Source organism: Cupressus sempervirens, chromosome 4 (assembly GCF_028749045.1).
Source record: "Cupressus sempervirens isolate cs-2001-9-10 chromosome 4, ASM2874904v1, whole genome shotgun sequence".
NCBI lineage: Eukaryota > Viridiplantae > Streptophyta > Pinopsida > Cupressales > Cupressaceae > Cupressus > Cupressus sempervirens.
This window is the reverse complement of record NC_143121.1, coordinates 102912818-102937850: the sequence shown is the minus strand read 5'-3', so window position 1 is coordinate 102937850 and position 25033 is coordinate 102912818.

The window sequence follows — 25033 nt, the reverse complement described above, 5'->3', positions numbered from 1 at the left end:
TCCAAACAATCAAATGTGTCAAGAAACATTAACCCAAGTTCTACATCAATAGATAGTTCAATGAAATTCAAAACACACATGTCAACCAAAGGGTCTAAGTTGGGTGCATAATAGCTAAGTCTATGTCGAGCACCATATCGACTAGGAGTCAAATAGATAACTCAAGATTATCAAATTGTTGATTGTCATTCATTGACTACATAAAAAAATTCAGCAACTTTCTATAAGTAGAATTCACATGCATGGTGGATCGTCACATATACCAATGCAAAAATTATTATTAAAATAGATAAAAGATGGATCTATACATACCCGACTGCATCCTCATAGGAAGACCATATCTTCATACACTTTCCACATAGGCCCAAAAGTCAAATCAGGTTAGGCAAAAGTTGTCTAAGTAGATACAATATCTTCCAATTAAGTTTGCAACTTCATTCTACTTTCCAACATACATGTCAAAATGATAGGTGTAAAGAAAATTACATTTCATAACCAATTATCGACCAAATTGTCGAACACAACATATCATCACATGACTATGCCATAAATGAAAATATCATAAGAGGTTGACCTACATTTCCAACTTTATTCTATCGTATGTAAAACCATGTCCTGTTAAGTATTTGCCACATTATTATTTGCAAGAATCACATAGATAAGAAAACTATAGCTTGATTAATTAACATTTGTTCTGCTGCCATAATCAAGGATTAACAATAATTATTCATTTACAAATGTAACTGATGACATTATCCAAGGAATCCATCCATCAGATGCATGATTTACTAAATATACGAAGTATAATGTAAAGCATCATACCTCAACGGGCATCATAGAATATGTCGACCTACACGTCGAACATGGAACAATAAGCACATCATGAAGGCACAATGTCATCTATCATATGTTCAGCACCATTAAGTATATCATCTAGATATACTCGCCAATCACCTGCAAGGATTAGTAATCTAATTTTTATCAAGTGAGTGACCTTAGGCCCTCACGCGCATTTGTGACCATATTGTGCCTAACCAACATATAAGCACATGTGGTGATGTATGAACTTTACGCCATTAAATCATCACATAATGATGTAATTAAGTACATCTCAAATGACGAGCAAGACAATCAAACTGAGATGACATTTCCATTGTGGTCTTCAGTCTCCAAAGCTGTAGGACGTCTCCCACCTGCTTCCTGAGATGGAAGTATGGCCTAGGCACTTTAACCTTGCCAACCACAGAGTGAATACTTTCCCCGAAATTCTTCCTAACTCGAAGAATTCCCCGACCCTAACACGAGAAGCCTAGCTTCCCCGAACAAGGTGGATTGGATGGATCTGGTGCGACCGTGTAACATTTCTACATTGCAACCATGTGCCTAGTAGTCTAAACACGGAATGTAGCCGAGAAATAAATAACTGCATATCTAGACATATGCAGTAAAAGAAAAGAATTTCAAATAGGTATAACCATGTGTCACATATACAGTATTTGGAAAAATAAAAATGGTTTGGCCAAGCACTTTCAAAATCCAGAATTACTTGTAGAAGAAACAAGAACAGACATGTATCCATTCTACAGAACTGGCAGATAGGGAAACTAAACATGAAGATATCCACCTATCTATCCCATAATTGCTACATTACACCCTTCCATGAAGGAAAATACACAACATCTAACCTTCCCTGCTTATCCACATTCGGTAAACACACTAGAAGGTAAGCTTTCCAAAATAATAAAAATAACATAAGATAAAGGCAAAAGGAAGAATGGCATGTTCTTCACAATCTACTCCCTTATATATCCTATCAATGTGCCATAATGAACACCATAGATGACATCACTTCCAAATCATAGGACTAGCATCATCAAAATATGCACACACACCCTAGCCACCTCAAAATCAAAGAAATCTTAAAACAAGATTCATAATTCTTAAGTAAAAGTCCAAAAAAGAGATACAACCAAAATAAAAGTGAACAAGAGTCAAGTAAATAGCTCACATAAGAAATTGGTGGCTTGGTGGTCACAAAAAATAAAAATAAAGTTCAAGCCAGTCCTTCATCACATCCAACTCATGAAAACCGAACATAATAATAAAATGAAAACCAAATTCACTTAAAGCACAATGACTCTCACTAGTCACCAAGAGGGAGTAGATGTTTAACGACACTTTGCATCCAAGGGTCACCAAGAACATAACCAAACTTCTCATGCATCACATGAAATTTATCTTATTAGTCACATATTTCTAAATGCATAATGGAACATGCAATAGTTTGCAAATAAAATCCATGTTCTTCCTTCTTAGCATATTAGGTTACTCAATCAACCTCATGAATCTGGCATAAAAGAGAAAATAAATTCTTGCACCACATTTGCATCCCATATCATTTACATAAATAAAATACATTTTTCATTGCTATCAGAAGTCAAATCTTCATTTGGTAGGCTGTCATAACCTAGTGTAAACAAAGCAACAATCCTTGAAAACCTCAATAGTTAAATTTTAATACGCAATGCACATATTATACCATCATATGTTTAAATTAAATATAATCATGAGCTATGCAATTTACCAGTCATTCCATATAACTTTCTATAACAATCATAACAGAGAGACGCTACATGCAACCCATCTCATCAACTCATATAACATAGAGTAAACAAGTTTGACTTACAGTTCTATGTCTAGCATAGTGAACTCAAGGCCCAAGTGTGGAACCAAGAGCTCTGATACCATATGTAATAACTGCCCCTGCAAAACAATTGCCACATCAGTAATCTCCGTAATATGTGGAAAAATCAACAAGAGTCAAAGTCTTTTGAATATTGACTAGTCAAGATTAGTCGATTAACTATCATTAACTTTACATATATGCTTAAATTTAAAAGAAACTGTAAATTCGTTACCAGATTACTAATACCAGATACCAGATAATAGGTGGTATAACCATGGTGACCAAGTTGAAAAGAGCTCCATAACCTGTCTAAGAACACAAGGCGAGAATATTGTAAGAGTGCTTTTCCACGCTACCACGAAGCTGTTAAGCTTCCCCAGAATCTTTCCTGACATGAAAGATACCCAGCCCGGCATCAAGATAGTCTAAACAAGTAAAACTTAGAGGAGTAATGGAATCGTGCTACACAATAATGTCAAGAACATTAACTGGTTAACCAAATAATCAAAACAACATTTTGATAGTTATTAATTCAGTTTCACAATCCCTTCTCCATCATTTATAGTAATTAAAAAACATAACAAGGTATATCCATCATTGACTTCCATATACCCATCTACTTACAAGGATAAAACCATAAAGTCCATTTATCATAGATCATTTTATTACACCATCTTAGCTCATCTCTAGCAAGAAATTTAGTCCAACTTTCAAAAGTGCAACAAGTACTACCAGCAATTCTATAAATACGCATATATTAAACCATTCACATAGCTAACAAGAAAACTCTTTCTCCATCAATTCATAGTCCTAGCATGTTATCCTATCTTGAATTGCTCTCATAGATCATAAATACACAAGATGTATAGTAAGAATGAGACCATTACTTTCCATTCATCATGAGATCATAATCTATATATAATGTAGGAGGCAATGAGAAATACAATAATGTCTTTTCTAAAAATGTCATGTATGCATCATGAAATGACCACATCTATGTAACATGATAATTTATAGGTCAACATCCTTCTATGAGTTACTAGTCCCTAAACATAACTGATAAAATTGTGGTAAAATAAATGATTACTTTTGTGTATGAAAATCACATATGTCCATTCTTTTCTATGGTTTAGCCCAACACTTAAATGTTGATTTAACATTGTGTGACTAATGTAAATACATATAGTTTTTCCTCTCTTTTTTTAAAGAACCTATACAGAAGATTTCGATATTATGTTCAAAATGTTGGAGTAAAGTTTAAACAGAACATAAACACTTGAAGAAGACTCAATGGTGATCGTATCCATCATGGTGATCTAAGTACACAATTTCTTTTTCTCTTTTGATTTGGGATGGCTCCTAAGCCAATATAATATTGGATAAAGTCACTATCTAATACATGACTATTTCACTATGAAAACTGTTAAAATGGCTCAAACTTAATCCATGTTTATACAATACCATATAACTACGCATAAAAACAAACCCATTCCTTAATTTGCGACTAAGTTCTGAACAGAGAGAGAGATATTTTACTGGGTCTTGGGCCCAAAATGTCCAACATGGCATCTCATATTTCATTCGGCTTCAAGACAGATTGACACACTACTCCCAGACTGGTCTTGGATGGTGTTAAGACCCAGCACATACAGTCAATGTAAGAAATTAAAAGGAACCAGATGCAAACAGGGTGTCAAGACCCCTAAAGAGACAAGGTGTGGCTTTCGAACCAGTCTAATGAGACGTAGAAGGTTACAACACCACTTCTAAGGGACTATCATATGTAACAAATGGATTCTTGTCAGAAATTACAACCCGAATCCCCTCTAGCATTCGGTAAGAAACCTATGGTATCGTTTCACATACAACGGCTATGGTAGCATTCAACATACTGGAACAAATATCAATATACAAGAAAACCATGCAAATTACATATTCACACTTTCGAATTCAAAGATCAAACAAGTATTCAATGATTTAAATATGTAACGAAAATGGGAACCTGTGAATTGATGCTTGCTTAGTTTCCTTGCCTTCCAAGTGCTCCCTTCCGTCCCCAAATCTCTCCCATGTTTCCCACCATGAGCGGATCTTCAATACTAGGGCAGGCCGTGTGAAAGACCCCTTTGCAACCGCTGATGGCTGTTATCAAACTGTCATAGTTGATAATATCCGCCTTCACAAGCTCAAGCCTCTCTTCTGGCCCCCCGCCTTCCCACTCTTTGAGATGAGAATACCTCCTATTATCAGGATTCCCAACCCTTCTTCTAACTGCCTAGCCTTTGTTCCCGAGCATCCTTTTATTTTAATTTTAATTTTTTTTTTACAACATTTGTAACTGTTTCTTTTTAAAACTTCCATTATCCGTTCATCGGTTGTAATGGAATCTAATTTAACAAATGATTAGTTGTTTTAGTCTAGGTGGCGGTTTAATACCGAGTTATTCGGAATGAGAGGGAGTGGGTTGTGACACAAATGGAATCGGTTTTCTCTTAGGAGTAACTCAGCTTGTTGTTGACCTCATTTACAGAATGTCCGAGCATGTTTTGCCTGTATCTCTTGATTTAATGAGCTTCCCGAAAAAAAAAGGTTCGACGATCCAACTCAAATGCCTATTCAGGTGGACGCCCCAAATTTTGTAAAATCTGATGCAGTGAATCAAGTTTTAGCTCATTCTAATTGGTCAATACTTAGCAAGATTTATTCTATTCGGTCTCTATTTAATCGCGTGACAATTAGCATTAGCAGATGGAGAGGAGGATTATTAGGGTTTGTTTGGTTGATGGTATAAGAGTAGGAAAAATGGAATATGTTTGGAATAGGGAATAGGAATACATATTTCTATTTTGTTTCTAAAATGAACTTATATCCATTTCAAAAAATAGTTTTTATTTGAATAGCCATTCTTATTCTTAATATTACATCCCTATTCTTCATTCCTAAGTCCGCAGCCAAACAGGCTGTAAGAGAAATTATCTTTTGTGTTGTTAAGGGTCATGGAACTTAATCTGAAAACTTGGAGGAATAAAACACAGTGTAACGAAATAAGTTCTCAGGGCTTCATTGTTTTGTAAACAAACACTTTTATGTAATCTAATTCTTGAGATAGACCATTTTGCATATCAAACTAATCAAAATCTAATAATTGTCAGTGCTTTAGGTAAGAGATGTCTGAAACCTAAGCGCTAAACTAACAGTATCTCAGTACAATTCCAAGTCCACTAGAAGTTGTAAAGCAGGCAAGGAGACCATAAAGTAATCAACGCTGACTAGATACTCAAGCTTAATCCTCCGCGTATGCAGATACCATTAATTATCGAACGTTTCAAAGCGATTAGAGACCGCATTAACAGTAAGAATGATATAAGTTCAGAAGCAACGGGCGACAAGGCATATGAGCCTTTTGTTTTCTTCTTTTTCGGGAGGCAAAAATACATACAAATGGTGAAAAGATGAATTGAGTTCACGAGAAAAGAGGATTCGATAGTACTTACTGATAAAATGTTTAATATTCTTATATATAATATTGTATCAATATTTCTTACTTTAAAGTTGTTATGTTAATGGAGATTATTATAACATAAAGAAATATAACTTTGTCATATTAGTCTATTAATGAAATATAATTTTGTCAATAATTATAGGTATGAGTAGTTTTTGGACTTTTTACATGCTTTGGCAAAATGTGTGTTGATGTGACATTGAAATTAATGATGTGGCTTGAAACATAGTTATAATTGGAGGACTTGTGAAATGAGTTCCCATAAGACATTACAAGTAATTAATTATTCTTTTAAAAGATTTTAAATAAGGCAAAGTTAAGACACCCAACTATTAAATCCACTCCCCTAAAATAGTTCTTTTTATCATCCAAATTATCAATGCTCAAGAATGAATAATAATGTTAATGTTAAAAAAGAGATTATAAAGTTGATATCAACAACCCACTTTGTTTCAAATGCACTAGGAAACGTCATAGAGAAACACATTATAAAAGTCCAATAAGATTGAACTCTTTTTGAAAGACAAGACATGTACAAATATTCATGAGGAGTTGGGCCCTTATGGTGCTAAACATGAACATGATAAAGAATACTAAGAAGAAATTGTAATAGAGATATAAGAAGAGTTCATCCTCCAACTATGCCAAGGAATGGGTGGGAATGGATGGGGTAGAATGATTTCATCTATCTAGGTGTTGGATGCCTGACCTAATTTTTCATTAATGATTTTGTATTAGTATTTTATGTTTTGACTATAGTAAAATTAGGACTCAACAATTTAATGTTTTGGGCTTCTCTTTTGTTGGGGGATAGAGTTTTTAAGGTGTACACTTGTACATAGGCCTTTTATAAGCTACAACTTGGTTGCAATCACTCTCTTTTGGTAAATGTATTTTTTGGATGACATCTTTATGGTGGGTGGTAGTAGTGAGGTATTAGTGTCATGAAATTAACTTTAGGGTGGTGGTTGGGTGGTTGTCAGATGGATTTTGGAGGGTGTTGGTTAGTAGTTAGTTTGGTTAACTATTAGTCTGGGTTCACTCATTAATACTTTTGCTATAATTACACTAATGTACTTTGCATTTAAATAATATGAATAAAGTTATTAGTTTTCCTTAGAAGATACAAAATAAATATGTGCTATGAGAGCCCACTTATGGTCTAGCAGTGAGGTGGGGTTTATGTGGCCTAACCCATGATGTGCTCAAAAGAAACAATGTTGTATGTTATAATCTAGTTTTTTTATGCTATTATCTTTATTTAATGGTGGACTAAGATTAGTAAGATGACATAATAATGAAGGGTTATGTACTATTTTTAATAATAAAAATAATATTTATTAATCATTTTTAATATAATATTCATTTAATTTATTAATTAACATTTTAAATAATATTATGCTTTGAATAAAATTATTATGACATGGTACATTATGAAATACAAAATTTCATATTAATGCATTATAAAAAAATTATTCCATAAATTTAGTTTACTTATTCAAAATTTAAAAAAATTAATATCCACATAAATTAGTAAAATTTATATGCTCTAATACATTTTAATGTATTTGAACTTTTGTGCAAGCACCCAGCTTTTCACTCTAAGACATTTTATCCAATCTTTCATGTGTTTCATTTTGTCAAACCATGCAACTCCACCAATTATTCACCTTTTTTGAAAAAGAGGGTTACAAATTTATTAAGAAAAAAAAGATTACAACAAGGAAAGCTCAACAAGGAGCTCTATCTTGAGCAACAAGTTCATCAAAATCTTGTAATAGATCAAGGGGAAGTTTCCCCCATCCATAATATTCCATCTCAGAGCATGAACAAAATCCCATTTAACCAAACAATTAGTAACTCCCTTCAATTCATGAGGAATGTAATTAAATCTATTGAACTCAAGAGAGGTACAAAAGAGAAGAGTTTGATTAACAATAGTAGCCAGCTACTAACTAACATCCTCAAGCTCCTATGAATTAATAAAGTTTGCCACCACTTGGGAGTCAAAATTACAAATAATCTTGTGCCATCCCCACAAACAACACTATTCCACAACATAAAAAATGGCCTGAGCCTCCATGAGATTGTTATTATGGTAACCCTTATGCACTGAGTTAAATAATTTAACTTCACTGGAACTACAATAAGCCACTCCTCCAATACTAGTAGGGCATGGATTCCCCTTGGAAGAACCATTAGTGCTAAATTTTAGAACTCTATGAGGAGGCTAAGTCCAATGCCCCTTCCAATTCACTTGCCCTTTCCCATGTTGTCGAGGCTATTTTGGAACTCTTTGATACCATTGAGCTGCAACCACATCCTAAAGATGAAAATTTTGGCAATTGCATATAGAAAGATCAACCAAATCCATACCCCCATCTAGCACACACTTCACTTGAATAGTTTCTTGAAAAGAATGTGAGATCTTCCACCAAGGATACATAACATCAATTCAAACATATTGGAAGATTCAAAAATTCCTCTCCAACTAGATATGCTAAAGAATGAATGATGGACCAACAATCCAAGTAGTATGGAGAGGAGAAGACATGGAGGGAGCACTTCCCAAATGGGCCCATAACTTAGGCAAAGAGGAAGCATGCCTACAAGAGAAACTCCAAGCACTCCACCAATGGTGCCATAATTGAGTAGAAAAGGAGCAATAGAAGGAAAAAATATAATATGAGGTGCCATAAAATCCACATTTACAATGATTATCCCACATAAGATAATGGTTTTGAGCCACTAGCCACATGAAAAAATTGCACTTGAACCAAAAAAATTTATTCCAAAAGTGCTTCCACTAAGGGACCTCAACATCCCCAAACAATTATCTAGTTATTTCTTGATACCCAACAAAGACATAATATTTACTAGACAAGGTAATTCTGCAAGCTAAAACATCTAGTCCTAGCAGAGAGAAACACTCCTTAGAGGACAAAATATGAGAAATCTCTTGATGATCCACCTCTCTACCTTGTAATGAGCCACTTTATCACATCCAGCAACATGAAAAGAATCATAGAGAGTTTAGAAATGAGGGTACATGGATAATATAGAGGGGAATCCATCCCAAGCATTGGACCGAAACAAAACCTCATAGCCTCCCTTACATATCCAGAAAAGACCCCTCTTGACTAACAAAGTACTAGTCTTCATAGTATGCTAGACCATAGAGCCACAACCTTCAAGAGGAAGTGCAAAAATAGAGTAACGATCAATAGCTCTAAAATATTTGAGTGATAATACAAGGCCAAAGTTGATGTTGTCCATAACACCATCACCAATACAACTTACTAGTCAATGCTTGACTACTCAAGAGAGCTGATTGAAGATGAAGATTGCCCTCCTTTTTACACCTGCATATAGTCTCTCAGCTAAACAAACTCCATTTAGAGCTACAAAAATTATCACTCTGAAGGAATTGTTGAGAAATAACATCAATATCCTTGAGGAAGTAAACAAGAGCAACATAAACCATGCTTTTATAGTCAGGAAGAGCTTGAATAATATATTGAAAAAGGGTAACCCAAGTAGCAGTAGAAAGCCATCTATGAGTCCAATGATTTACCTTTCCCTAGATCTTGATAATAAAATTCTACCGGAAGAGTCATGGCTACCTAAAATTAGCAATAGGGATGCCAAGATAAGTCAAAGGAAGTGACCCAATTTGAAATCACAGAATATCAACAAACCTTTACTAAATAGAATCAAGAGTGCTAAAAAAGTAAGTGAAGGATTTTTGCTCATTCACTTCTTGGCATGAAGCTGCCAAATAAATATCTAAAGTACGTTGAAAGGCCTTAACTTCCTTGATCCTAGAAAGATCCGCAAGAGCAGAATCATCAATAAATTAAAGGTGAGAAAGAGTGGGTAAACCATTACCCCACCACCACCCCTAAATAGAGTTTTGGGGAACCTAATACTTAATGAATCTACCCAAGCCCTCATCCATAATTATGAAAAGATAGGGGGAGAGAGGATCACCCTAGTGGAGACCTCTAAATGCATGATATAGTTGGGAAGGTTGACCCTTAAGAAGAATAGAAAAAGAAGCAAAAGAAACACAACTCATAGTCCAACTCACCTAGTCAACGCTAAAGCCAAAGGCAAGAAGAATACTCCTCAGGAAACTCCATTTAACTCTATTGCAGGCCTGAGCCATATCCAGCTTAACAAATATAGATCGCTCCCTTGAACTAGTCATAGAGTGAATATCCTCAGTAGCAATAACCACCCCATCCAAATTTTGTCTACGAGCAACAAAACCACCTTGTTCCTTTGAGATAATAATGGGGAGCCACTTTTTTATTCTCTCAACAATCAACTTAGTAATGAATTTGTAAACCACATTACATAAGGTAATTGGTCTAAAAAAACTCCATTTGATTATCCTCCTCTCTTTTTGCAATATGATTCAATAAAGTAGAATTCAGTACTTGAAGCATCTAGTTGCTAGAATAGGATTCCTTAACCACCTACAACAAATCATGATTAATGATGTCCCAAAAATTCCTGAAAGAATTCAACTAAAAATCCATTAGGACTAGGAGCTTTTTCCTTAGGGATGCCAAAGACCACCTCCTCCAACTCTTCCAAAGAGATTGATCACTTGAGATAACCATTCATTTCCTGGGTCACTTTTTATTTTGAAGAACCAATTGGTAGTGGGCATGCATATTGTGTTTTTCTTTACAATTGAGGGCCATGATTTTGGAAAAATAGACTAGATTTCAAATAGTTGATTTGATAGGAGAGTGGAATCAATATTTTAAGAGGCAATTCATATATTCTCTTTAGCATAGTCACATTTCCATCTTGAGAAATTATAACCAATAATTTCTATAGTTATTTCATGCTGATGGTTGCAAATATAACACTCTAATAAATTCATCATTGAGAAAGATGAATTGAGATCACACCACCACAACTCATTTTGAAAATACCCTATGATCTTTAGCTAATGAGGTGCGAGCCTTTTATGTCTTTCTGATAAATTCTCCCTTCAATTGATCTTAGGTATTTGTCCTTTCATTAATTGGCTAGAGCATGGACCCAAGTTTCACTCAAATTTATTTAATTTTATTACCATGCATAATATTTTACAAGAATCTATAACTTTGAACATCACATTATTGAATCCACATTGCTAAATCAATGAGATGTGCTTTGATTTGAGTTGCACCCCTAAAATATACCCTCAAATGTGGAATTTCACATCTAGTGTTAAACCTATACCTAAACATGAGCATTTGAACTATTACATTAGAACAAACCTAAATGGAGTCAAGAAAGATATGGAAAGTTCATAACATTTACTTGCCTTTAGATTTAGGATCATGAACCATAAACCCTGAATCTTTAAACCTATGCACTAGACTTAAACCAAAATCAACCTGACAAATATTTATTTAAATTGAATATACCAATTGAACCAAATTGAACCAACGAACCTAGCTCATGAACTTATGTATACTAAACTTCTTAACTCATATTGGACCACACTTTTGAACTAATTTGCACTATGTCCTTTCTGACTAAACCTATATATGAGCCATTTTTTACTTTGAAGATGATAACCAATTTATTGAAATTTGGCTCTAAGTTAAATAGAGTTGCATATTGAACTCTTGAACCCATAATTTGAAGTGATATCACCAGAACCCAAGTAATTTTGAACTTGCTAAACATTTGAACCAAGGTGAATAAAAATACACCATTTAAACTTACTTAAGAAAATTGAATGACTTTGAACTTAGTTCAAAAAGGTTCAAGACCTAAGGTGAGATAAATTATAAAACTAGAGAAAGTATTGAGATAAGGAAGGATAATATTTTTAAAAATTTTAAATGGGGATCTATACATGCACTAACATGGGCTCTAACTATTGGACTATTTTTTGCACAAGAAAAAAGAACTCTAGAATCTCTTATTGAAAAGATAAGTGTGTACACATTGGGAAATAGAGTCACAAAAAAAGGAATACAAGGAGTTTCTTGAAAAGATGTTAGAGGGGAGCAGGACAACTACAAACCAAAACTCTAGCACTAACAAGAAGCCAAAAGTTGAAAGAAGAGAAAGGAAAATATCGAAGTGACTCAACTATTAGTGCAAATCGAGTCTTCTTGTTTAGGAATTTTAGGTTTAATTTGTATTTTTTTTCTTTGAGGAAAATTATATTCACTAACACATTTATTGGTCAAGATGGAGTTATAACTTGATAAAATTTAGAGGAACATTCCAATCTATTGAATTTAAGATGATGATAACTTTTCTAAAGAGTTAAGAAGTTCCTTCTATTTTAGATCTAGATATAGGGGGTACCCTATTAGAATTGACTTGAGAATTATTTTCCTTATTATTTGTAGGATCTTCTAATTTTAACCCTATTTGAAAATGATCTTCTCCATATCTCACTAAGTCTTTTATAGTAAGAAATTAGTAAATACATGCTATTTGTTCATCAAGTATTGGTGTAATATCATTATAGTGTATAATTGTTCCAATATGTTGTCAATAATTAATGACATGGTTTAAAAATCAAGATTAGGTTATTATGATAATTTTTTAGATATATAATAATAGCAAAAAAAAAGTTTCCTTACTTTGCACCAATTTACTATCAAAATTTATGATGTCCATTTATACTTATTAGGCTAGTTATAAAATTAAAAAAAATAGATGTATCATTTTGTGATCATTTATGAACTAAAAAGAGACTAAAGATGAGGGCATCTGATCATGGGAAGAATAGAGTCCCTGGCTCGATGATGCCTATTATAAGAACTATAATTTATGAGACAAATATAATGAAATTTATAGAATTTACAAAAGTAAGAAAGAGAAAATGAAGTTGTTAGTAAAGACCTATAGAACTATACAATCCTACTAATAGAATGAGATACTAACATACACATCTTAGAGAACTACTCAAAAGGCTAAGATTTATAATAAGGATAGATAGGGATCATATCCTAGCTATCATATTATAGCCAAATACAAGGCTAAAAGGGGCAAAGGATGGGGGGTAAACAAAGGAGACCTTGCAAGGGAAGAATGGTTCAACAATCTAGACAAGAGAAAGCTAATAAAAGGGGGAGAGACCTTAAATAAAGAAAAGAAAAGCCAAAGATGGGGTGTAATTGGTAAGGGAGTAACTACAGAGAAGGATAAATTTTCCTTAAAAGGGAAGATCTAGAAGAAGAAAAGAGGTGAAATAAAATAATTATTAGAGGGAAGAGAAGGAGCTACAACCTAAGGGAGAATCCAAAATAGCTAACTATACCTAAGTTCATGTCTAAAATGATTTTAGTTAAAGGAGTTTTCCTTCAATTTTTATATTTTGAAAATTGAATTATTGATTGATGTGATCATTTTTTATATGAATATCCTCACTGCTAGCTAACATTTTTGCTAATTTATTTTCCTCATTGTTATCCTCTGTATAAATGTGTTGGATCCTAGTTTTTTGAATTTTGTCAATGGGTGTTAGAGCATATTCAAGTTTGGAGTTGATTTTTATAGTTGGAGTACATCCTTTTCTAATCATTTTGAAAATTATCTAGGAGTCATGTTTGATAATTAGTTTTTTAATGCCTAGGTTTAGACTAAGGTTTAAACCTTCCACTAGAGATTCTAATTCTAAAATGTTATTTAAAATTATTCCTAATGGTATGACTTATGTGGTGATAAACTTTCCTTGAGTGAATGATACACCCTAATCCTCCCTTATCAAGATTTCCTTCAGATGCTCCATAAAATTTCATCTTAGCCCATCCACTTGGACGTAATTCCCATTTACAATTCTCTATTTCTTGTTCATTTGATTTGGGTTAGATTAACGATGGGTTTATGAGATTATTCCAAATTTTACACATTTTTGTATCCCCATCTAAGAACATCCCATCTTCATCGACTAAATTCCTTAGTTCATTGTTCATTACTTAAATTATACAAGATTCCATTTTGTAGAGGAAGGAGATTATCACCATTTCTTCTTTCAAGGATGTTGGAAACTTACAATTAGAATAACTGAATTTTTTCATTGATATCAAATGTATTGATTAGGAATATTGTGACCTAATCTAATGTTACCTATTTTGATTCATGAAGAGGATTTGAGAAGTTGCTCATAGCAATAACACCTAGAGGAAAGGTTGAGTTATGAAAAGGGAGACACAGTAGAAATTTGATAAGATAGACTTTGATAAAGAAAAGTGCTTATTTATGTCTGAAAATATAAGCCAAGCCAAGCAATAGAGAAACATGCTAAGGAGTGTCGAGTAATGCTATTGTCAACCGAGTTATAGCTAGTGCTAAGAAAATATAGTTGACTAAGCAGTAGTATCAACCAAGTAAGATAGATGATGTTGAGGTACAAACCTTTAAAATGACTGATTAATTCAATGATGATCGAGTGCTAGAATTTAGATATTTCTGAGTGATAGTAAGAAAATGAAGCCAAATAAATCATGAGATCAAGCTAATGCAATTGATTTGTGAGAGATGCAAACCGTGCCAAAGATAAGATTGGTGAGTTAGATTATTAAATTAAATGAAAGGATTAGGCTATGATGTAAAAGAAGGATTCAAGAGATGTTTGTAGAAGAAGATCAAGAAGATGGACATATATAATGAATTTGGTTGAACTTGATCATAAATCCTAAGATCTGAGGTGGATGCAAAAAATGATAAAGCACAAATTTCATATTTAAAGAGATGAAGAGCTAAAAAATAAATGTGTATGCATGTACAAGTGTGTATGTGAGTGCAAGTGTGAGTGCTAGAGATGTGTATCTATGTTCGAGTTCATATATGAAGAGAGCCATAACAAGTAAGGTTGATTAGTAATGCACAAGTGTGAGTAAATGCAAAGCTAAAGGCAAAAGCTTCTAGAAATGATATTTTTATTGATAAGTGAATCTAAGAAGAAGGCTTAATAGTTGTTTAGAAGAGTGGACTTATTTCTTTAAGGATTTTCAAGTGAATCAAGATCAAAGATGTCAATGGAAGGCTTACCAATAAACAAGCACAAGAACTGAAGAGAGATATAAACTAGAAAAAGTGAGTTTTAACCACAGATCAAAACCTATTATTTTCTTTCTAGTCATTTTAAATAGTTTTTATTGAAACCTTTTTAATAGAGGTTGACCTAATGGTCATTTGGAAGACTTAACAGTCTATGTAAATCATTTAACTAGGTGGCATTCTAATGGAATGATCAATGTCCTCTTAGAAGGCCACTCCTAACAAGGTGATTAAATCCTCTATCAAGGTCACATTTAACATTGTGTCTTGTAGCCTTTAATAGAGTTCACTCCTAATAGAGTTCACTTCAAAGGTGTTAAAAAGAGTGACATGTTGTTGGTGTCTTTTCCCAAATTGGATTTCCACATAAAAATTCTTGTGTCAAAACTATGATGAATTATTTATATGTTTTACATTTGATAATATTTTCATTATGCAAAGAAAATTATGTTTAAGATCATATTTTCAGTAGAGACTGAGTAACATATGATTAGTAGAATAATGAATGTTTTTTTTATTGTTCAGGTGGTACATAATGACCTTTATTAAATAATTCACTCCCATGAGTTATTCTAAACATTTCTAATAGTTCTCCTATTTATTTCTTTTGTAGGAGGATAAAGGGTGAATTTTTTCATAGAATAATATATATTTTAGAGTATCGATATTTTGGCCACCTTTGAAGGTGATCCTATAGGATTTTGGGGAGAAGTAAGTGCTAGTTGAGTTTTTTGAATAGCCAATGCCAACAAGATTTTGTAAAATAGTATTGGTATAACAAATGTTCAGCTATCTCCAAGTTATTTTTGCATAGTGCGTAACTCAAGGGTCCCTCAAATCTCAACCTAGTGAATTTATCTTCTATAATGAATTTTTTTGAGTTGTGGCCCATAGGAATATACCTACCTTAGGGAGGCATTCTTGATCCTACCATAGGTTTAAAGGGATGTCTATTATGTCCTATTGTTGTGACTTAGTTATTAGTTTGTATCCTCTCTTTGTTGGAAACTTACAATTAGAACAATTTTTGTTTTGTCATTGATGTCAAATATATGGATTAGAGATATTTGTACCTAGTATAAATGTTATTTCTAGAATATTGATGAGTTGGATCATTAAATTCTAGGTAGTGATTAGATTAAAACCTAACAGAAGGATTCTAGATAAGTTTCTAGAGGATAATCAAGATGTATAGACACATTAAATCAAGTTGAATTTGATCATAAACCCTAAGATCTATAGTGAATGTAGAAAATAGCAAAGCACAAATTACATATTTAAGGTGGACTAAATATAAGTATTTGGTGCTTATTGGCCCAAAAATACTCTCTTGCCAAAAAATCAAATACAAATAATGATCTATTTTAATAGCCACCTAGGATTTTCATGAAATGATTGAACATTAGTCATATTATCTATTTGATGTTATTCCCTTAATAATTTAAGTTGTGACTATGTGACTCTCATGGTCGCAGGTAGTTGAGTACCGACTAAGGTTAAGGTAGTGAAGTTGTGCTTTGCTTTGATTTGGCCCGATCACATGGTTATGCAAACATGCTATGGTTTGAGTTGTGATGACATGGAAAAGTACATCTCTAGTATTCAAGAGATATCCTATACCATTAGATCATTTATATCTATAGCCAACACATGATTGCTGTAGATTGACAAGTGGTTAAGCCTTGAGTTGTGATCGAGTGATTCTATTTGTTTCACTTGGTTAAAAGGGTCAGACAATAATACTAGGTCAAGGTGGTGAGGTGACAATGACCAAAAAATTGTTGTTTCCCAAGTAGTGATAGCTATCAAGTGAAGGTGGTGGTGAGGATGCGGTCACGAGTGATTGAATGTAGGAAATAAGGATTGAACCATTGATAGAGTGGCATAATGATGAGAAATGATTTTGTCACATGGCAGGACTAGATTATTAATCCTAGTTGACTAAAATCATTGTCAATTTGGTGGATTGGTGGTAGTAGAAGCAATTATTTGAATGAAGAATTTGATCTTTTCAATCTCCTGCAACCACTTTCATTGATCCCTAGGCCTGATAAGTGCAAAGAAATACTCCACCACCATTTATTAATCCACTCATTTAGTTAGAGATTAAATAATTGTTACTCTTGACCTCTCAAAGATTTTTTTGGTGCGGAAGTGATCCTCTCATCTATTGATTTACTCAAATGGCCAGATCTTTTAGCTTAACAGTAATTGTTCTCTGAAGATTTGATTCTAGTAGTTGAATTTTATCTTGTAATAGAATTTATCTATGTTATGCCTACACTATAAAGGCAATTTTTACACTTTTTCTTAGGGTCAAATCTTCTTTGATTCTTTAATACTACCTTGGCATGCTACTATAAAATTCCCTATTACCTATGAGTTATATGACTTCCTACCTTATCTCTTTCAACCATTATTGTACTATATACATTCTTTTCCTCTCGTTGATGTACTATAAATATCTTTAATCTACACTTTCTATATCTCTTTAGCCTGCGAATGATAAGAAGTGAAGTATCTTCCTTGTGTCACTCATATGGTTGTCTAATCTCCATGTAGTTTACATATTAAAGAAAAGTTTGAATACGTATATCTTTAGACTATCATAATAATAGTACTATGCATATATGTGCAAAGACTGATTTGGACACTATATTTTTGTGCATCACCTCTTTAGAATATATTAGGTAGTCTCTTTCACGTATTCCTTCTCCCTTTTCTCTTCAAGAATAGTTTAAGTGCATCCTAATAGTAGAGGAAGTCGACCTTCTCTAGAGACTCAACCTCATAGTTCAAGTCCCATAGCTTGGAGGTTGTTTTGATGTTTCATGAGGCTATCCTTAGGTAAGAATTTGGAAAAGGGTGCAAGCTTTTGTAACAACAGTTTTTGGCACACTTGGTGGGACATCATATATTTTAATGTTCCAAAGTTCACTAGCATCAGGAAAGATTCCTTGTTCATGCTAAAGAGATAGTACTGCATTTAGTATAAAGCCTTATAGAGGCTCATTATTTAGAATTACTTGGCAACTATAAGCTTCAAAGCACATCCACTTTCCAGAGAAAATTTTTTGTGATTCATGCCCAAGAGACATACAAGGGCATCTTCCAGAGTTAAGTTCCAATATCAGGAACTTTCTCTTTCTAACCCAAGAAGAAAAGTTAGAGTATCCTTATCACTAGTTAGGAGTAGGATAGTAGTGCACACCCCTACAAGATCTATCTCCACTCCTCTTATTGTTAGATCTCAGCCTAGGATAGCATCTACTCATATCAATAGAGCACTTTCTTATATGGCTAGAGCTCACACTTTCGCCACCTTTAGTGGTGGGAGGCCCTTCCTATTAGCCCAAAGGAATTACATACTAGTATTAACTCTCAAAAGTATACCTAAGTTTACTGGTGAAACTTATATCTCTCCCATTCAACATATTTAGGAAGTGTCTAATGTATGCAACATTCATGGTATCATCGAGGATGATGTAGCAGTCAAGATTTTGGCCTCATCCTTGAAAGGAAAGGTATTAAAATGGTAGAGATTTTCCTCAACACTCTATTACTATCTTGGGATGGGTTAGGGGTAGCCCTATGCAAGCATTTCAAGGAAAAAGGTGACCACTTGTAACTTTTAGAGAAACTGACAACTATCAAATGGGCACCCCATGAGTGTATGATTGGTTTCAATTATAGATTTTAGAAAACATGGGATAGAATACGTACTGCAGTGAAGCCCTCTCCTAGTAATGTATTCTTGTATTACCTCAAAGCCTTCAATAGTAATATCACTACCACCTTGCAATCTATTGGGGAAGTAAACTTTACCAAATGCTTATGAGGTTGCCATAAGAGCTGAAAATATTTTGATACAGGGAGGGAAGTTAGCTTCAAGGCCCCTAGTGCCTTTCTTTACTGACATGCCTAACCATCAACCCACTATAGCCCTATTCATGTCCCGTCTATAAGTCAGCCTCTTTCTATAGTCCTAATAGCTTCTATATCCTCTAGCAGGGTTGATACGATTGAGGCTATGATGCAAAATGTAGATAGAAGGATGCTATATTAAGAAAGGAAGATGGTAGAGAATAGTGCAGTAGTATAGAAAATGGGAAATGTGTTGGTGACCATGAAGAGGTAATAAGCCTTTCCAACTCTAGAGTCAAGTTCCCATAAATGGTAGACCTCCAAACTAGAGTCATACCACCTACAATCAGAATGGACCTATCGAGCACCCCCACTCTTCGAACACAAACCTAAATTGGGCCTTAGTCCCTCAAAACAACCTTGCCCAAGATCAATATTTTTTCCCTTTTTGTTACTACTCTTATGGATACTGCATGTGCCAGAAGGAAGAATCTTACTTGGCCTTATTTGTACCAAAGCAAGTAGTTTCCCAACAACAAAATCCTAATCAGCCTATTGATACCTTTCAACAAGATTATTGTTCTTTTATCAATTTCCTAGTAGAAGAGCATGGTAATGTAAACCAAGATTCCTGTGCTTACAATACTAGGAGGAAGAAAAGAGCTAAGAGGAGATGGCACCTCAACCTCCTAATCAACCTTCCACATCAAGTGTAGTGCTACATGTACAAGTAGTCACCCAAAAACACAATTCAAATTAGTCTATCGGTATTTCTCTATAGCAGAGATGGGATGAAAGAAGAGATAATGTGAACAACCCACAAACTATCCCATCTTAGACTTCTACTTCCAAGGCTCCTACTAGAACATCTAATTCTCCTTTTAGTGCAGTAGAGAAAATTAGAAAGACCAATGCAAACATTTCTATGTGGGATGTTGTAATTATGATATTGTCACAAAGGAGGTTACTGCAGTAGGAGTTAGAAAGCATTGAACTCAGAGATCAACCACCTAGCATAGAGAATTTTGTAAGCTTCGTGCAACCATCAAGGGAGGTAGAAATAAGAAAAAGGGTTAGACCTCCTCCATTCTATATTTCTATGCTTATAGGAGATAAGATAGTTCATAACTGTATGATTGACTCAAGGGCCAATAGTTCAATAATGCCCAAGTGTGTTGCTGATACCTTAGAAATGAAATAAGAACCCATTGTTAAAGACGTGTGTGCAATTTTATGGTAGTACCATTAAGACTATGTGAATCCTTAGGAATGTTGAAATGACCTTACATGCCTATCTAGGTTGCATTGTAGTTTAGGATATATCAATTGCTAAAGTCAAGCCACATTCTTCCATTTGCCTATCAAGGGACTTCATTGATCAAATAGATGGTTACGTATCTTTCGATTGGTCTTATATGTTTCTTAGAACTAGATATGGAACCAACACTTCAATTAAAGCACAACCATTATCAATCCATTATATCAAGCCCTATACTCCTAACCTCATCAATATGAATTGTACCATTATAGAAATAGGTGAGAAGTATATAGCAAATGATCCCACCACTTCCTTATCTGATACAACTAATTTCCTCTTTGATGAATGGGCTAGTGCTTATTATTTTGATCCTATATCAGAGACCTTAGAGATCAGCTTGGGCACATATTATATATCAAAAAAGGATGCTCTCAACCCTAACTTGTTGAAATCCAAAGAAGATACAAGTGGGATATGGAGCATGTACTTTGACAGATCAAGAAATAAGAACCAGTTAGGGGATAGTGTAATGTTGATTTCTGCTACATTAGAAAAGTTATATTTCTCATTTAGGTTGTAGTTTTGTTCTACTAATAATGTAGCTAAACATGAGGTTTTGATTCAAGATCTCTTAATTGCTCAAAAAAGAGGATATGGGGATAGTGAGTTGGTGATCAATTAGTTGAAGAATCAAAATGTCACTAAGAATAATTTGTTCGAGTCTTACAAATATAGGGTATGAGATTTGCTTGAAGATTTTAGTGCATTCAATATTCAAAGCATTCCTAGAAAAGAAAATAGACATGCTGATAGACTTGTGGTAGTGCATGCATCTCATGATGTATCAAGAAGCCTAAAAAATGAGAAGAGATAGAGAATTAAGATGGTGGTCAAGCCCATTGTTCCTAATAATGATATCAATTGGTAGGTCTTTGAATTTGATGCACAAATTGTGAGTTTCTTGCAGAATGAAGCAAAATTCTCAAATAGAAATTAGGTGAGGTTACATGGCCAATATAGAGATCAAATAATCAACCTTAGCTCCAAAAAATTACCTAAGGGTTTCATTACCTTAGAGAGTATCTTCAACTCTAATGACCAAGCAAGGGAAATAGGCATGAATCTTGCTGCAAAAAAAGGAGACCAGGTGCCAATCATAGTCAGTGATGGAAAGATGCTATAATTCAGAAAGGTATGTTCTGAAATTGAGAAAGAAATTTTGTTCATCTATGTCAAGAATTCAATGATATATTTGCTTAGACATACAATGATTTGAATGGATTTCACCCTAGCCTATTTCAACATACTATAGATCTGGTGGATAATGTCAAGCCTATTAGGAAAAAATAAAGACTACTAAAACCCAAGATTTATCCCCTAATGAGAAATGACTTTTTCAAATTAATTGAGGCCAATATCATTTTCTCTATCAAGCACTCCCCTTGGATGGCAAACCTTATTCCTATTAGGAAAAAGAATGGAGAGATTAGACCGTGTGTAGATTTTAAGGATCTTAACCAAGCCTCCCTTAAAGGCCACCATCCTCTCCCTACTATGGAACAAATATTATCTAGAGACAATGGTTTAGAGACATTATCCTTCTTGGATGGGTTCTCAGGTTATAATCAGGTGTTGGTCAAGGAGACTGACAGATATAAAAATACTTTCACTACCAAATGGGGTACCTATGGCTATAGTTGTATACGCTAAAAAATGGTTTACATTTATGGTTTTATCACATTTTCATACTAACTCATTCAATTTTCTCATTCCACTAACTCCGATCTTTTGGCCAACTTGATCATATTTCAAAAGTATCTGTCATCATTTGTATCCTCTTTTACATGAATTTCATATAATTTCAAAATCATATCAAATCAACTTGGAATCACCCCAAATCAAGTCAGTATCACCATAAATTAGTCTTAATAAACCTAGAATGTGTTGAACATCCTAAATCAATCATTATCTATCCAATTCTAGGTATTATTCTTTCTTTTAGTGCCTTGGATACCTATAAATCTCTTAAATCTTGTCAATTTAATATTAGTACTATCATGGCTCTCAGTGCTAGGTCAAACTATGATTCACATCATTTGACCTTTGACATTGTCAAGTCTCTCAATGTCAGATCATAGCACTATCAACCATTTAATAACATTGACAATCTCCATCAATGTTATTATGATCAATCTTATCAACCAATCTCAATCCTGTAGCATTTTACAATGTCAGTTAAATGTTACATGTCCTTAATTCATGTCATGTGTCCTTGGCATGTTATTAATTTCAATCAATCAATAAATTTGAACATGCCATTAATCTACCCATCATCATTCTGGTCAACCTCCATTATCATCACATTTCATCAAATGATATTGTCATACTTATCAAATCAAACTGGCCAACCATCTACAAATTTTCTTTATAGGATTTAATAACCCATAATTTAATCCTATGTCATTTTACTAATTATTCTTCTTAACTAATCTTCTCAATTAATCAATTTTATTAATTAATTAGTTCATCATTCCCTAACCATATAAATTCTCAATTTCCTAAGTCATATTTTCCACCATTACTTCCATTTTTACTAATTTCTATTTGTGTGGAATAATTGATTTTTAATTCAAATATTCCACAAAATATTGACGTCATCATGACACATGGGCATGACACCTTGTGGATTCTCCATAAATTCTTATTGTCTTACGCACATCCATATTTGGCTTCCATTGTCATAGATTCTTGGCTTTAAGTGGGTTTGAGGTGTCATATGACACATCATAGATCCTCTTCCATTTATAGCCACATTTGACTTCCAAAGCATCATACAATCCTATACTTGGCATCTTGTGTCATACGTGTCATAGATTCTCAAAGGAATCTCTTGCGAAGTCACATATCCAAGATGATGATTCCAATGCTTACATCTTGTGAATTGATTATAAAATGAGCATTCTTCCTCTGATTTCTATTCCTAATTCCTATGTCTTTTCAAGTCCCTAATTTCTTAGTCTTTTGCTCCATCTCTCATGCTAAAATCACATCTTCTAGTATTCTCATAGCATCATCACTATCATAGACTTTTTCTTCCTAATTGTGTGCATTATACTCAATTTGGAGCTAAATCACATGGAGAACAAAGAAGGACATTGGAACTACAAATGAAAGAGGGGGATTCTAATTTTGTGTTACTTCCTTTTTGTTAATTTGGCTTTCGTGATAGACTAGAGCGTGTAAATATATGTTTAGTAAGTTTGTGATTTTCTCATAGTATGTTGGACATTAGCCCATTTTTTGGTCCTACAATTAGTGAACCTAATGTGAACATGCTTAACTAACTTGGGTTTCTTGTGTTTGTGCTTGTAGGTATAAGGAACTCACTTGGAGGGGTATAATTCTTATTCCCTCTCCTTTATTACAACTATTCTTATTAGGGGCCCTAGTAATATGTTTGTATGCTCTTATTTGATGCATTCTAATAGCTTGTTGCCCTATGGTGCACTCTTCTTTGTTAGGGTGCACTTGGGACCCCTAGGAGGTAGTTTTAGGAGTCTAGGAGCCACCATAACCCCTGTTTGTGGTTCCTAGCTTACCAACTACACTTATAAATGACAAAATGCACCTTTCTGGGCCCCAAATATAGAATGGGTGTAGTTTTCACTATCTAAGTGCACTTGGGAGGGTAGAGTTCAAAAATCTAGTTTTTGGGTATTATTTAGGGTTCAATTGCTCATAGTCTAGGCCTGGTCTCCCAACTATGCCCAAAAACTACCAATTTCACCCTTCTAGGTGCCAACTGTAGCATGGGAATAGTTAGCACTATTTGAGTGCACTTGGGGCTATCCTAAGCCATCTTGGCTTTCTGGGGCACAATATGCTTTGTTAGAGCACAATTGGCTCATAGAAACCACACAAATAACTCATAATCTACATCAGGGTTTCTATTTCTTTCTAGGACCTAGGGTAGATTTTTTTCTATTACTAATGGTTTATTTGCAACATGTAGCAATTTTTGGATGATGACACAATCCTTAAATACTACTGATGCTTATTTACAGGATGTTCTCAAAAACCCTATGTGTTTGTCAAAACCATGTGTGTGGATTTCCTAGATTAGATAACACTTTGTTTGGTGCATAAAATGAACTTTTTCTTTTTTTCTTTTTGTGTATACAATGTTTAAAACCCTAGGGGTTACATGGACATATCCTCTCCCCTCACCATTCATGGATCTTGGGTGTAAGAGAAATTTATGTGACTTCTATAGGAAGCTTGCGTTGGACCAAGATACCTGATATTGGGTATGCCAAGGGATGACTTCAAAGCAGTAATAGGCAAAAAGCTAGGTCAACATTCTAGCTGCTATTTAAAAATTGATTATGGTGAAAGTCATGTCGGTGGTATTGCTATGTGATAGCTCTCCTCTAGTACCCTTGTGGTGCGTCAAATCTCGATTCTCGAGGTTGGGAGACCTTCTGAGGAAGTTTATCATTCACTTTCCAAATGGAATGCCCTTACTAAAAATTGTGTTTTAGTGGAAAAAATCCTTTTGATCCATTAGGTCAAGTAGTCACCCATGCTTGTACAGACATCCTACATTCTCACAGTCCTTAGTAGAGACAACAGTCCCTTGAGAAGTCATGCCCCTTGGGAAGTAGATCTTGGTAGCCCCAAGAAGTGAGTACAC